Source organism: Rhinatrema bivittatum, chromosome 6 (assembly GCF_901001135.1).
Source record: "Rhinatrema bivittatum chromosome 6, aRhiBiv1.1, whole genome shotgun sequence".
Classification (NCBI taxonomy): Eukaryota; Metazoa; Chordata; class Amphibia; order Gymnophiona; family Rhinatrematidae; genus Rhinatrema; species Rhinatrema bivittatum.
Window position 1 is genome coordinate 216,714,996 of NC_042620.1, and position 14,178 is coordinate 216,729,173.

Genomic DNA, 14,178 nt, shown 5'->3' on the forward strand with positions numbered 1-14,178 from the left:
CATGTTATTTGCCAGCCCCTAAATCAAGTGCGATACATCCATGGTAATGAGTTATATCACTTACAAATGTATGCTAAGCAGCCAGTTACCATGGCAATCAATAGTGCAGCTTGGAAAACAACTTTGCAAATTATGTGAATGCAGGGAAGTAAGTTACACCTCGAGAGGAGTAGCTAACTTCCCCTACCTGCGGGTGTATCGCCAGCCTAATGTGCCAGCCATAGCTCCTGGAGTCATTAGTTAAAAGGACTGCAAATTGCTGTAAAAGCTTCTCCACTCTTACTTGTAAAATGTCCCTGGTGGCCTTCGGCAATTTCCTGGTCTCTCTCCAGTCTAATCAGGCCCATAAATGTGAAAAAAAAAAAATAAATTTCCTGGTTTGTCTGACCCCCTTTAAAAAATGTCACTAGTCTCAGACCTTCCCCAGTTTATGCACTTGTGGGGTATCTTGAGATGAAAGCGCAGTCTCCATTCACTTCTGCCCCATAGCACCATTATGAAAAATGGTGCCAGTTGACTCCAGGTGCTCCATTGCCCCCCCACAGAACATAGAGGAGCAAGGGGGTTAGACAAGGCCATTTTGCAAGATGGCACCTATGAACTAGTAGCAAGTGGAGCACCCTCCTGTCTTCTCAAGATATCCCCACAAATGGAGTAAGCTGGAGGAGTCTTGGTGAGAGAGGAAGGAGCCACCTGAAGGGGAATTAATGGATTTTTTTTTTAAAGTGGCAGAGGCTACAAGACTAGGGGACAGGATTTCATCTTGGTATTTGTTCACATTTATAGGCTGGAATGGAAGGGGGGTGGGGATTAGGAACTTGCCCCCATGGACCACGAGGGACATTTTTACAAGGTGGGTTAGGGAGTATTTTACAGAAACTTATGGGCCCTTTAAAAGATGGCAGCCTTGTGATGGTTTTTCTTGCTACATGAATGCAAGGAAAATTCCAGTAGGATTTACTAAACTTTGGTACTGTATTTTAGTAAATCCCTGGGAAATAGCTCTTAGTAAAATAGCACAAGAATGTGTGATATGTAGAATAATGTGCTATTTTACTGCAGATTTGTAAATAGAGCCTTTAATATCATAGGATGTATCCTATTTGGCCCATGGCTTTGTTCACTTTCATTTTTTTGAGTTCCACACAAACCTTCTCTTGTTCAAATTGTGTAGCATCAACCCGACTGCCATACGTTACGAGACATTTATGAACAAATGCTGTGAGTAGTACACATTTGTGTTGGGTAATCACGTCAATCAGGCATTCACTCTGTAGTTGCCTTTTTAATTAAAACCTGCTTATTTGGACTGGGCAGGTGGGAAAAAACACTTTGTAGTGTTAGGAAAATAGTTCTGTTGCAGGCATCCAAATTCCTGTCTGGCTTCATTTTACTCATATAATACTTTCTTCTAGTGAAAAGGCTGTTAGAGGACATTTTGGGGTGAATTTTCAAAGGCTTACTCAAATCTTGTATATGAAAAATGTATGAGTAGCCTCTGTGCACAGTAAGTACATTTTCAGAAGGGTGTGTGTATGCGCAGATTGTCATTGCGGCATGGAAAAGTATGCGTATACAAAGAGGGTGTTTTGAGGGCGCTTTGGGGCAGGATTTGGAAGTACACACACCTTTTCATATTTGTAAATGAAGTATGCGTATATCATCAAACCTGTATGCATCCTTTTAGCACTTTCTAATTAAAAACATAAATTAAATTCAGCTGCTTTTCTGTTTGCAGTTTTGGGTGTGTGTGTGTGTGTGTGTGTGTGTGTGTGTGGGGGGGGGGGTTCTGGAGCAAGTGATGGAGGATATGGGTTGAACTGGTGGAGAATGTGAGTGAACTGATGAAGGACTGGGTTAATGAGTGTAGGTGTTTGTGAACTGAGTGCATGGAAGTACTTGGACAAATAAGTATTTTCAGCCAATGTTATAAAATACCTGCTTTCACACATATACTGAGAGTTAATACGCTCACATCTTGCAATTATTTTACATGCAAAATATATGTGCACATTTTTACAAAATAGGAGTATAAACTATGTGGATCCCTGCATTTAAAAAATATGCATGTACTGAAACATTTGCGTGTACTTTTGGGGTGGTGATACGTGTTTTTAATAATTGTGCAGCTCCTGCTGCACTGTTTATAAAATACAAGTGTAACTTTAGGCGCACCTACTTATCCATGTATGCGCTGAATTATGCATACTATTGAAAATTACCCTCTTTATTTCCTAGGTCTATGCATTATAAATAACTTGCATTGTGTCCTATATTTGTTTACTGTTGTTGACCAAGCAAAACATCAAGATTCTAAATTCCAAAGCCTCTTTTATTTTCAGTGTTTAGCTTTAGACCCGCCTCTCAAATTATCCTAGATGGATCAACAGTTTGTTCATCATAATATTCCGTCACACCCTATCTCAGCTGCGCTAACTGCAGCATCAGCCAAAATGGGTAACAGATGTCTGGCTGGATACTTGCCCAGATATTTTACTTAATTGTATAAGGAAACCACACCAGGCATCTGCCATCAGTAATTCCCTGCCCTCCCCTTTTAATCTGAGATTTTGGAGAAACCAATGAATAAATTGTTCATTATTTAATAGACCTGTAAAAAAAACCCAATCATAAATCATTACTGGCCTAGTACCTAATTCTCTGACTACTTTTCCAACAATACTTATCTTGCACTGTACTTAATGTTTTGACATAGAGATTTGTTTGAACATTGCTATATATATTTGCATTATCCATTTTTTCATCCATCTCCTTGCCCCTCTTCCTCCTCATGTCCTATTGTAAACCTAAAACCAAATCATTCATGGTAATCTAGATAAAAAGGATATGGGTGATATGTTGCATTTTCTCCAATGTAACTGGGTGATGCATCAAGCTGCAGCAGTGCTCTAATGGACATTAAAAAGTGTATATCGTGCAATATTATGCATAACCCCACCCAGGTTGCCTCCCCTATTACAGTGACTTTCTTTCCATGTGATTTGCATGCATGAATAATGCAATTCATGCAAAGAAGGTCATTAATAGGCAATTTGACATTAATATTTTATCACAGCCAACTGAGAAAGTGGTCAACAGTGATAAAATGACAACACCTTTTCAAAAAGTGGTAAAAGTGATGCAGGAGCCTCAAGACCCTGAAACACTCGAGATGGCCTTGACTCCTACACGAACAAAGAAACTAAAAATCATATGCAGTGATGACCGACCACCCCCCCCCCTCCAAAATGTAATATTAAAGTCATTGGGGTTTAAGGGGAACCCCTCACCCCTCATCCCAAAAGACACCTAAACTCAGTGAAGTGCCCCCCCCCCAAGCACCCACTTCCCCCTCTCCCTACTCCCTAGATGTGTGAAGTAAAACCATTGGGGGCTCACGGTTCCCCCCACCCCCTTACCTTCATGCACCACTTCTACCCCTGACCCCCTTCCCACACCCCCTGAACCTTTGAAAATAGGTGAAGGTTCCTCATTGGGGCTGGGGTACCCCTTAGCACCTGCCCAGTCAACGTCATTTTTGACAATGGCACCAACCTAATCTTGTCCCTACTATGTGATAGAGGCAAGTTCCTGGCATCAGACCTTTTCAAAGGTTCAGAGGATGTGGGAGGAGGGTTGGGATGGGGTGGGGGTTGGGAAACCTCAATCCCCAATGATTTTACTTCACATCTTTGGGGGGAGGAGGAGTGGGAGAGGTGCAAGAGAGGGACACTATACACTGAGTAGGTGCCTATTGGGTTGGGGGGGGGGGGGGGGGGGGAGGTACCTCTGAACCTCTGAACTCCCAATGACTTTAATGTTACTTTGGAGGGGTTGACGGGCCATTGCCATGTGTGATTTTTAATATATTTATTTATGGAGGAGTTGGGGCTGTCTCAAGTGATGACCCTGGGATGAGCTGGGCATCAGCGCTGATCCCTATTCAACCTTTTCTTTTTCAGCACCCAAATTCTTAAGTGACCAACCCTTTAAAGCGATGGTGGTCCCTTGAGATTGAGTCCATCATTGCTCCTAAAGGGCCACTGCCACATTCTTTTGTCCCGCAGTGTTTGGCTACAAGACAAAAGAACGCACCATAGAGCCTCAATGTTTCTTGGGGGAGAGTCCCCACTATTGTGCGGACACCCCACCTCCCACAATAGTGGGACCTTTCCCATGAAAAAAAATCATAGCTTGATGGCTCTAGGCCTAAGCCAAAAATCTCTGATCATCTGAAACAGTTCAAACAACTTTGCTCAGACTTGAATGTTTTACTTCTTATTTTTCATTACTTTAGTTCTGAAAAGACCTTGGCCCTTCTCTCACTGTTGATTTTTCACTAATCATCACATGATAGACCATTCCTCATTCTGACTCCCAACTGTTGGACAAAAATATTGGATCATGGATCAGTTGCATGTTTTAATTATTTATTTCCTTCATTTTTCGTGTGCCTGATTGTTTCCCATTTCTATTCAGGCTTCTGACACACAATCAATCTTTTTCACTCAACTTTCTTTTCATAGAGCAAGAAACGATCAATCTCATTGTGAATCTATTTTTTTTATTAGAAAATTATCATATTTAATGTTTGAATTAGTTTCACAGGTAACTTAAGAGAAATCTAGTCATGCAACTACCAGACCTACTATTTAGCATAAGAAAAAAGAACATGCCATGCTAGGTCAGACCAAGGGTCCATCAAGCCCAGCATCCTGTTTCCAACAGTGGCCAATCCAGGCAGGTTCCATAGAATAATTTTATTGTATATGTACAGTATGTAACTTCAATTCCGATGAACTTCAGGAAGTCACAGGACTCATACTCAATACTGGGGCTAAATGTTGTTAATGCAGTTCAATCTCTTTCAACCTCAAAGGGTGGATTCTTTGTAGGGAAGAAGGAAAAATTTCATAGGCTCTGGGCATGAAGTGAATTCTGTTCTTCTGTGCCAATAAAAAAGTGAAATACTATAATAGTGTTCCAGCATAAAAAGTTACTAAAACATGGATTCAACATGAACAATGCAGCACATAGTACACATCTGTCAGATAATGTGCATAATAAAACTGAAATTAGTAAATCTGTGGTCTCTTATTTATTTAAAAAATGTATAGTCCACACACATTCAATGATGTGCATGGCAGGGTTACAAGCATAGAATGGAAGGTCGTTAGTTTCTGCCCACACCTAAAGATTTCATTACAGAAGTGCTGGATAGTGAATTTGAATTTCTGGAACCCTTAGAGTCTTTGTCAGTAAATATGACTAATAGTTTTTCTAAGATCATTTTGTACAGGTGGGTACTGGATAAGTATTTCAACATAACTGACTTCCAGTCATCTGCACTAAAATGCTGCATTTGGAAAAAAAATATACTACCGTGTTTACATATTATTGCTTCTCTAAAAACTAGAACTGCTGAGATTGGTTTTACCCTAGAAACGCCAATGTGTAGTTTTCATACATCTATGTTTTAGGCTCTACAATTTATTTATTTATTTGTCGAGTTTTATATACCTTCGTTCGGTTTCGCCATTACAAGGGTTTACAAAGTTTCGATGTTTAACAGAGTGTTCAAAAATTCATACGCTTGTTAACATAGTTATCTTATTCGTTATAAACAGCTTGGTTGTAAATTGTACAGGTTAAATTACATATTTTGGATTGGGTCTGCGTGTTTATATGGGTCGATAGGGAGGGAAGATGTATCAAAGAGTCATAGGGTATTTTGGTAGGCTTTGGTGAACATCCAAGTTTTTAGTTCTTATTTGAAGGTTTTTAAATTTTGTTGTGTTCTCAGTTTGGTTGGGAGGGATTCCATAGTTCGGGGATTCCTAGGGATATGGCTCTCTTCTGAGTTGAGGTAAGTTTGTGATGAGCAGGTGGAATTTTTAATAAACCTTTGTTAGCTGAACGGAGATTTCGGTTTGGTGAGTGTAGATTTATGGATGCACTTAGCCAATTTGTTTGTTTTCATATATTATTTGTGTATTATGGATAGTATTTTATCGTCTATTCTGTATTTTATTGGGAGTCAGTGTAGTGATACGAGAGTCGGAGTAATGTGATCGTATTTTTTTGTTCCTGTGAGTATTCTGGCAGCTGTATTTTGACGGATTTGGAGCGGTCGGATGGTGGTGAGAGGTAATTGAAAAGCAGGGAGTTGCAGTAATCCAGGTTGGAGAAGATGAGTAGTTGGAGGACTGTTCTGAAGTCGTTGGGGAAAGGAAAGGTTTTAGGTGTCGTAGGGTTAGGAGTTTATGATATCCGTCTTTGATTTTTGCAGAGATGTGGTTCTTGAATGATAGTTCCTTGTCAATTATTACTCCTAAGTTGCGGGCATGGGTGACAGGGGAGGTTGCTGACTTTTGATTCGATATGTTGAATGGTGGTATGTGCGTAGGGTTTTCCTTTCTATCCAGCATGATTATTTCTGTCTTATCAATGTTAGGATAAGTCTCATGTTGGTTAGTAATTGCTTTATTTTGGTGAGGTAGTTGGCTGTTTTTTTGTAGGTATTTTCCAGAGAGTTGTGTATTGGGATAAGTATTTGGATGTCATCAGCACTATGAAGTGAGTCAGTTTAAGATTTGAGAGGAAGTGGCATATCGGGAGAGATAAATGTTGAAGAGTGTCACCAATAGTGCGGAGCCTTGGGGAACTCAAGTATCAAGGTTTATTTTCTTTGAGAGGGTGTCATTGATTGACACCTGGTAGGTCCTTTGTGATAGATAGGATGTGAACCATTGTAGGGTTTTTTTCTTTTACAAAACAAACACCGATTTCGGATAGAAGTTCAATCAAAATTAAATGGTTTACAGTGTCAAAGGCTGCTGATAGGTCTAGTAGGACTAGAAGGTAGCTGTGGCCTTTGTCAAATCCTTTGAGCACGGTGTCATTTAATGATAGGAGTAGTGATTTGGTGTTTTAGATGTTTCCCTGAAACCGAATTGGCGTGGGAAATAGGGTATTGTTCCGTTCCAAGTGGTCACTTAGTTGGGAGTGGACGATTTTTTCAATGATTGTTGGCAATGAATGGTAGGTTTGATATGAGTCGGTAGTTTAGTGGGTTTTCTGGATCCAGGTTGTTCTTTTTCTGTATGGGTTTGATTAATTGCTGATTTTAGGCAGTCGGGGTAGTTTCCTTCTGTGAGGGATAGGTTCACAATGTTGATTAATGTTTTAGTTATTGATGGCTCGATGGGCCTTGATCGTCTGCATGGATATGCTATCGATAGGGGTGTTTAGCGGGATTCATTTTTTTTAATGATATTTTGGATTTCCAGTTATGATGCTGAATCAAAGTAGTGGGGCCAGTTTGTTGTTTGATTGATTGTATTTTTGGGTCTTGCATGTTGTTGTTGAGGTTGTTGCTTATGAGGTTTTTTTTTTTTCATTAAGAAGTCTGCAAAAGTCGTTGCTTGAGAGCTTGGAGGTTGGTGATGTTTGGTCATTGGAGGATTTGGTTAGGCCATGTACAATATTGAAGAGCATTTTTGGGTTGTGTTGGAATTTGTTTATTTTTTTTTGAGTAGAAGTCTTTTTTTGTGTTGTGGATACGTTTTTTGTAGTATGCTAAGTGTGATCGGTATGCATTCAGTAGCGTGGGTTGTTTTGTTGTTCCTCCAGGTTTTTTCTTTTTTTTTGAGTTCGTGTTTGGCTGATCTGATGTTTTCGTTGTACCATTGGTTCTGGTGTTTTAGGTTTTTTTATTGTTTTCTTTATTGTGGGGTTTATCTTGTCTGCTATTGTTTTTGTGATGTTGAGCCAGGATAAGGTGGCATTTTCTGCATTAGATAGGTCTAAGTTTGTTAGTTCTGTTTGTAGATTATCTTGAAGTGTCTCTATGTTGAAGGGTGGCTGGTAGGAGAAGGATCTAGGTGGGCTTTTTTCTGTTGTAAGTTTACGGTTGGAAGTCAGGTTGGTGCTGATTAGAGAGTGGTTCGACCATGGGATATTAGTGATATTTGTGTGGTAACTAGCCCATATGTCAGTATTGATGAAGATGAGGTCTAGTATGTGACCTGCTTTGTGCATTGGGCCTTTGATGATTTGGCTTAGTCTTAGGGTTGATAGGGCTTCTGTTATTGTGTTTCATGTGGGGGAGTGGGGGATTGTGTCAATGTGTATGTTAAAGTCTCCTAAGATGATGATTGGTTTGTTGATAGTTTGGACAAGAAGAATTCTAATAGTGGTGAGCAGTTCTGATCCAGTGAATTGGGGGGACAGTATACCAGACAGATCTGTAGTAAAGGTGAGTCTAATAGTGCGATTTCCAGTTGTAGGTGGGTGTTGGATGGAAGTAGTTTCATCTGTAAGTTTTTTTTTTATGATTAGCATTAGACCTCCTCTCCTTTCTTTTTTGGTCCGGGGATTGAAACATTCTGTAGATGGGGGTTATTGATTTGGTTGATTAAAACTGTGTCAGTGTTTCTTATCCATGTTTCCGTGATGGCTATGAAATCTGGTTTGTGATCGTCAAGTAGGGTCGGAGAAGCCGGGTATTTCTTTCACTATGGATTGTGCGTTGAATAGAAGGAATGATAGTGCTATGTAACTGCTGTAGGTCTTAGTGTTGATGTGAGTGATATTTGATTGGTTGGTACTTACAATATTTTTTTGTTTTTTTCTTGTTTCCTTCTGTGGGTATTCCATGTTTTGGTCCTTTCTTGTTTCCCTTTTGTGGGTTATCGGTGGCTTTGGTCTTTTCTGTGGATGTAGTCAGGGGGTTGATTGGTTTTCCATTTCTTGTAGAGTGTAGCAGTGGATTTCTTGGTTTGGGGGTCTGCACTATGGTTTGCACGAAGGGGTAAACAAAGGGGAGTGCCCCTTTGTTGCACTCCTTCAGCACGAGATGGCACGGCGGCGTGACGCCTGGTGATCTCACCTCTTTTATGGGTGGGTCCATCGCCATTGATGATATCACCTGGGGGGGGGGGGGGGCAACCTGGCCGAGGAGGCAGGGCCGCTCAGATGTTCTTCATGACACTTGCCTGCCCTCTTCAGGCTCCTGCCTTCCTGAGGGTGCTGGGCCGCCTGAAGGAGCTGGCTTTGCAGGAACGCCATGGCTGGAGGGGCAACTGGTGATCTAAATTGAAAGAAAACCACATGATATTTGTGAAAAAAATTGATTCTCTGTAATAACTACAGACAAGAATTAAGCATTTTGTCAATTATTTCAAAGTTGTATCAACAATGGATCCTTTATTGTTAGTATCATGCAAATTCCAACACAAGAACTCATTGTAGGGTTTTGATACCAGGGAACAATGAGAAGAGGTAAAGAAAAAAGATAAATGACCCAAAAACAAAATGAGAGTCATAAAAAAAATTAATCTATATAGGTAGCAGATATCTATTACAGATATATAGATATATTACAGATATATAGGTAGCAGATATCTATAGGTAGCAGATAGACATGTTATTTGTACCCTCTTGTTCGATAGAATGTTCAATGTAATTTCAAACCGACGTGATATGTACCAGTACATGAACATCGGTATATAAAAGCCCTTAAATAAAATAAATAAATAAATAAATAAATATCACAGACTGACACCATATGTCAGCATAATACAGTAAATAGTACAGTACAAGCTCACATGCATGAAAAAGTGCATTCAGAAGTTGATAAGTAGCTCAAAAACACAATGTCAATCAAAAAAAGTAATCTTATTAGATAACAAAGAATCTAAGCCATGAGTTGCAACAAGCTGACATTGAATGCCAGCATAGTGCAGTAAATGTTGCAGTAAAAGCTAGACATGTATGAAAACATGCACTTGGCGGTTGTAGGTATTTCAATAATTGGAGGAAAACCGAAGGGGCGGTGGGAGGGGGAATTATCAAAAATTGTAGATCGATAAAATGATTATAGTCAGGGAAGTTTCAACCTGCTACAATAATGTTTTACCAATTGTGCAAGCATTTATAGTTTGTGAATGAATTTGGCAGTTTAGCCACAATCATTCTAGAAAGACTGTAATTTGTCTCTTGGTACTTAATGAAATATAAAAGTAACTTTTTGGGAAGAACAAACATTGATGAGGTCAATATTCACTAGACGGTTTAGTGGACATGTTATCTGGCGAAATTTGCTTTTTCTGCGCTGGAAGCTTAAACCATTTCTAGTTTATACTTTCAGTACAGCTCATTGACAGAAGCTGCCCTAGATTGCTGGAGCAGGTAATTTGGGAACCCGCTCATGGCAGGGATTTGATTTTGGGGAATGGGGGAGGGGCTGGAGGCGTGGTGTCACGTGGTATTTTGCAATATGTGAGATGGAGGTTCTGGCTACAGAAACATATTATATGGTTGAGAAACAGGAAGGGGGGGGGGGGGGGTTAGAAAGGGATGTGGAGTTGATGGGGGAGGGTTGTTCGCAGCCTGGTAGGGCTTCAATGTAAATTGGAAGTGGGAGAGGAGGAAATCGGGCTGCAGACCACTTTTTTTTTGTTGTTATTTTGCTTCACATCACTACTTAACCAGATATGTTTTGAAGATGTCTAATTAAGTAGAAAGAACAAAACAGTAAAAATCAGCAAGAAGGCCAGATAACTTTAAATCTGTTCTGAAGCAGGTAGATATATCTAAAATTTGGCTTAGTTAGCTGGATAATTTTGCCACATCCTGGAACGCCTCTTTTTTTCCCCTGCTAAATTACAGACAGATAATGACGTATCTGACTATAGTTTAGCCGGATAAGTGGCTGAATATGGCCAAACATGCCATTTAGATGGATACATTGTAAGTTATCTGTCTAAATGGCTTTTCAATATTGATCTCGTTATGTTTTACAATGTGTGAGACTCCTTTTGCAGGTTTAACTAGCAGATAAAAGATCACAAAAGCTGCATACCCATCATTAATACTTTCAGGTACTTCCATAAAACAAAACATATTTACTACAAAAAATATACTGAGCACACTTAACTAGAAGAGAAGAACATTAATACAAACAAGCAGCTATACACCTTGCCACCAGCATTTTCAATTTAATTTATTAATCTTCATCAGGCGTTTGTTTTGAGCTCATCTTTGATGAGCCAGTAGGAGATTTTTATTCTGAGGCAGCAATCGATTTGATGTGGTAAAAGCAATGGGCCTTAAAATTAAAAAATAAGTATTTTGAATGAGCACTTTAGAGACATTTAAATGCTGTAGATTGTAAATTTTTGTTGTGATTATATTAAGTATTTTTGCATTTTATTTTTGTTCAGGCACTATATTCAGATGATGCTTGCTAAGTGCCCTATGCTGCTTAGCAGTCCCAAGCTTGAGATAAATAAAGTAAATGAGTTGTTTCTGTTATTAATCTACAGATGCATACACAGTAGTTTTGAAGATTAAGAGGGTAACAGCCCGCATAGAATTAAAGTGAGGACTCTGCACCAGTTTTCTAAGGGAAAGTATGTGAGTACTTCAAAAATTATCCAGTCAAAGCTACCACACGCATTTATACCTGCTAATGTGTGCACCTTTTTTTCAAGAAAAATACCCGCATGCTTTTGAAAATGTACGGTGATGAAAACTTTTCCCCAGCCCTGCCCTCAACAGTGCCTGTGTTTACTATGGGTAAAAGTACATGCATACAGGCCCTACACACACAAATATTACAAACCCGCATATCAGGCTGGAAATTTTGTAAAAGGTTATTTCTGTGGGCAAAGCACTGTTTTACCAGTGGAAAAGGCTTTGAAAATGACTCCCTAAATACATACAGAACTGAACACAAACTCATTGGCTGATTGGAAGGGTAAGTTTCAAAGGCATTGCCACGGTACAAATGGTGCTGTACCCGTGGAAATGACTTACCAGAAAATTGCCCACCCAGTAGCTGAGTAAACGTATGTGGATATGTCATGTATATGCAGTGAGCAGAGGCCTTCCTAGGGTTGAGGTGAACCTAGAAGATGTGGTAGGCCTGATTGACAAACTGAAGAGTAGTAAATCACCTGGACCGGATGGTATACACCCCAGAGTTCTGAAGGAACTAAAAAATGAAATTTCAGACCTATTAGTAAAAATTTGTAACTTATCATTAAAATCATCCATTGTACCTGAAGACTGGAGGATAGCAAATGTAACCCCAATATTTAAAAAGGGCTCCAGGGGCGATCCGGGAAACTACAGACCGGTTAGCCTGACTTCAGTGCCAGGAAAAATAGTGGAAAGTGTTCTAAACATCAAAATCACAGAACATATAGAAAGATATGGTTTAATGGAACAAAGTCAGCATGGCTTTAACCCAGGGCAAGTCTTGCCTCACAAATCTGCTTCACTTTTTTGAAGGAGTTAATAAACATGTGGATAAAGGTGAACCAGTAGATATAGTATACTTGGATTTTCAGAAGGCGTTTGACAAAGTTCCTCATGAGAGGCTTCTAGGAAAAGTAAAAAGTCATGGGATAGGTGGCGATGTCCTTTCGTGGATTGCAAACTGGCTAAAAAGACAGGAAACAGAGAGTAGGATTAAATGGGCAATTTTCTCAGTGGAAGGGAGTGGACAGTGGAGTGCCTCAGGGATCTGTATTGGGACCCTTACTGTTCAATATATTTATAAATGATCTGGAAAGAAATACGACGAGTGAGATAATCAAATTTGCAGATGACACAAAATTGTGGCAGAGTAGTTAAATCACAAGCAGATTGTGATAATTGCAGGAAGACCTGGTGAGACTGGAAAATTGGGCATCCAAATGGCAGATGAAATTTAATGTGGATAAGTGCAAGGTGATGCATATAGGGAAAAATAACCCATGCTATAATTACACGATGTTGGGTTCCATATTAGGTGCTACAACCCAAGAAAGAGATCTAGGGTGTCATAGTGGGATAACACATTGAAATCGTCGGTTCAGTGTGCTGCGGCAGTCAAAAAAGCAAACAGAATGTTGGGAATTATTAGAAAAGGAATGATGAATAAAACGGAAAAATGTCATAATGCCTCTGTATCGCTCCATGGTGAGACCGCACCTTGAATACTGTGTACAATTCTGGTCGCCGCATCTCAAAAAAGATATAATTGCGATGGAGAAGGTACAGAGAAGGGCTACCAAAATGATAAGGGAAAATGGAACAACTCCCCTATGAGGAAGACTAAAGAGGTTAGGACTTTTCAGCTTGGAGAAGAGACGACTGAGGGGGGATATGATAGAGGTGTTTAAAAATCATGAGAGGTCTAGAACGGGTAGATGTGAATCGGTTATTACTCTTTCGGATAGTAGAAGGACTAGGGGGACACTCCTTGAAGTTAGCATGGGGCACATTTAAAACTAATCGGAGAAAGTTCTTTTTACTCAACGCACAATTAAACTCTGGAATTTTTTGCCAGAGAATGTGGTTCGTGCAGTTAGTATAGCTGTGTTTAAAAAAAGGATTGGATATAGTTCTTGGAGGAGAAGTCCATTACCTGCTATTAAGTTCACTTAGAGAATAGCCACTGCCATTAGCATGGTTACATGGAATGACTTAGTTTTTGGGTACTTGCCAGGTTCTTATGGCCTGGATTGGCCACTGTTGGAAACAGGATGCTGGGCTTGATGGACCCTTGGTCTGACCGCAGTATGGCATTTTCTTATGTTTCTTATGTTCTTATGAGGTCATGGAAGGGTTGTGTACTTAGTCTATATACTTTTTGCATTTTCAAAAGTATGTGTATAAGTTTTCTTTCTCCACACAAATTAGCAGATGTAATTGTGTGGGTAGTTTTGGGTGAATCATTTTCAAAAGGGAAAATCCTTGTATAGTTTGCCTTTGAAAATGTGCCTTTGAAAAGTGTTTCCCAACTGGTGTGCCTTCAGGCCTGATCAGAGGGGCTGATGTGATAAGCCCATGGTGAAATCGGCGCTAGTGGTCTGCTCATATTTTTTTACTGCATGCAACAAAAGCAGGCACCTCTGGTGGGATGCAATTAAGGGTCTGTAAGCAAATGAGATACACGACAGAAATCATAAGACTTTTTTTTTTAATTTTTGTTATTGAAATTTTTAACCGTACATTACAGGTAAATTTAAAGCAAGATACAAATAGGAGTTATAATTTTACATTTCAAAGAAAAAGAAAATAAGTTTAATTTCCTAAATTCTCTTCTTCCTATGTAATATTAAAGAAAATATGGAAATTTCCAAGACAGAAAATATAAGCGGAATCTTAAAAAAGCAAAGAAAAATA